The following is a 2,793-nucleotide window of genomic DNA, read 5'->3' as shown; positions in this document are numbered from 1 at the left end:
TCTGTTGCCGTCTTCTCACCGCCATAACCTTTTTATCTCTTAAAAAGCCGAGTCACAAGTATAGATCCGTGACGGGAGGTGAAACTTTTTAAAAATCTTTTACGTGATCGCCGTTATCCATTGGATAGCAGCGATCATGTGACCAAGGACCACGGCCCCCTGTGGCATCTCCAGACTCTCGGCAACGTTTGGTAGCCAAGAGCGGGGGGATTTTATATTATCCCGGCTTTTGTGCATGCGTCCGCTATTTTGGCGACGGGCGCGTCCGCAACAGCCAGGGTAAAATCCACATATAAATCCGAGGGCCGAACGTAATCTCATCTCCCCTTACGGACATAATCCATGATGGGAGAGGTTTTCTTTTACACCTTTTTTAAACTTTTACATGGTCGCTGTTATCCATTGGATAACAGCAATGAAGTGACCGGGAACCACATACAGCAGCTTCCGGTGACAGCTCTGTGCTTTTGACTACTCATACTATGATCATGGGTTATTCGGGCGATACTGGCGATCGTGTAACTGTGGGAAGGGGGCTTCCTGCGGCCCCCCATGACAGCTCCAGGTTGTCGGTTACCTCCGGGAGCTGGCAGCCAGGAACTGCGATGTCCAGAGCCTGCAGGGCTTTAATCCCCAGAGGCAGCATGTTTTTACGTCCCCGGGAATTACAGCTCACTTAGGCAGGACGTAAAAACACTATGGAGTGGTCAGATTAGCATTAATTGTGAAAACATGTCTCTAAAAATTACCAAAGAAGTATTTTAGTCAACTTAACTTCCTGGCAGAGGATAGGATAGGAATTCTTCACTTTCACCCCAAAACATTCATAGCCACAGTGTTGTAAAAGTGCTTGGGCTTCGCTATCGCGTTTCAAGTCATACAGGTGTCACACGGGTGTATTATTATTGTGCATGCGCACTTCTCCTATATGCAGCTCGTGATGTCGTTAGCCCATTGACTTGTATTGGATCGCTAACATCTGCGGGTTTTCACACGTGTATTACTGGTGCAGAGAATAAATCCACTGCATGTTCTATCTGGACGTGTATTACGTGTGCGTGGGGATTGGCGGGCGCAGCGAGTATGAATGTCACTGTGTGAGCCCGGCCATATACTCAGCATACATAAAGGGGTCGTATGACATTAAAACACGGACAGCGCAACGGCTTTCTTAGGCTGGGTTCGCACAGGGCGGATTTCTCAGAAATGTTGTCCACACGGGACAGCGAATCCATCGCGGCAAAGCCGGCAAAAGCCGGTGCTGCGGCGCGGATTCGCCGGCCAGGCCGCTTCAAAACCTGCGGCACAGTGCCACGGGTTTTGAAGCAGCGCTTTTCCCGGAGGAAATCTCACGTTTTTTCGCTGCAGCCAAACCGCGAGTTTTTCGCCGGGAATCCGACATGTGAGAACCCAGCCTTACATTACAGGACCCTGAGGGGCGGAATACGGCAGGATTACTTCATGTCCCTAAACTGTTGATCTAATTCCATGCTAGTCATCATACCCGCTCAGCTCCATGCCAGCCCTCACACCCCCTCACCTCCATGCCAGCCCTCATATCGCCCTCACGTCCATGCCAGCCCTCATAGCCCCCTCACCTCCATGCCAGCCTTCATACCCCCTCTCATCTCCATGCCAGTCCTCACAGACACCTGAACTCCATGCCAGCCCTCCTACCCCCTCACCTCCATGCCAGCCCTCCTACCCCCTCACCTCCATGCCAGCCCTCATACTCCTCTCACCTCCATGCGAGCCCTCATACCCCCCTCACCTCCATGCCAGCCCTCATACACCCTCACCCCCATGCCAGCCCTCATACCCCCCTCACTTCCATGCCAGCCCTCCTACCCCCTCACCTCCATGCCATCCCTCACACCCCCCTCACCTCCATGCCAGCCCTCATATCCCCCTCACCTCCACGGCAGCCCTCATACCCCCCTCACCTCCATGCCAGCCCTCATATCCCCCTCACGTCCATGCCAGCCCTCATAGCCCCCTCACCTCCATGCCAACCTTCATACCCCTCTCATCTCCATGCCAGTCCTCACACACACCTGAACTCCACGCCAGCCCTCCTACCCCCTCACCTCCATGCCAGCCCTCATACTCCTCTCACCTCCATGCGAGCCCTCATACCCCCCTCACCTCCATGCCAGCCCTCATACACCCTCACCTCCATGCCATCCCTCACACCCCCCTCACCTCCATGCCAGCCCTCATACCCCTCTCACCTCCATTCCAGCCCTCATACTCCCCTCACCTCAATGCCAGCCCTCATATTCCCCTCCCCTCTCTGCCAGCCCTCACACCCCCTTGTGCAGGGCTTCCCTCCGCAGCCTCCTCTCCTCAGGCAGCCTTGTGTTGTGGCTGACAGTCCTGCTCCTTGGTAACCAAGTACAACAACTAGTCCGGGCTGCATGCTGACTAGACCAACTTGTTACCCCCGTGCCGTACAGCTGACATGTCCTCCCGACCCCCATGCACACATACAGTATATACACACAGCAGTCTGTCTGTCTGTCTGTCGGGATATACACGATATCACTGGCGTACATATAGGGGGTGCTGGGGGGTGCGGTTGCGACCCGGCCCCTGAGCCCCAGGGGGCCCACGGGGCTTACTTTGCAGTCAGTCAGGCGACACTGACTGACTGCACTTACTTTCACTATGGTCTCTGCGCAGGCAGGAAGCCTCTCCGGGCACATCGGCGCTCCTCCCAGGACCTCCGCTCAGACCCCTCCCCCATCTGGTTCTCCAGCACAGAGATCATCAGAGGGGAGGAGTCTGAGCGGA

The sequence above is a fragment of the Eleutherodactylus coqui genome, chromosome 3 (genome assembly GCF_035609145.1).
Source record: "Eleutherodactylus coqui strain aEleCoq1 chromosome 3, aEleCoq1.hap1, whole genome shotgun sequence".
NCBI lineage: Eukaryota > Metazoa > Chordata > Amphibia > Anura > Eleutherodactylidae > Eleutherodactylus > Eleutherodactylus coqui.
The sequence above is the reverse complement of the archived record's forward strand: the minus strand, read 5'-3'. Positions refer to the sequence as shown.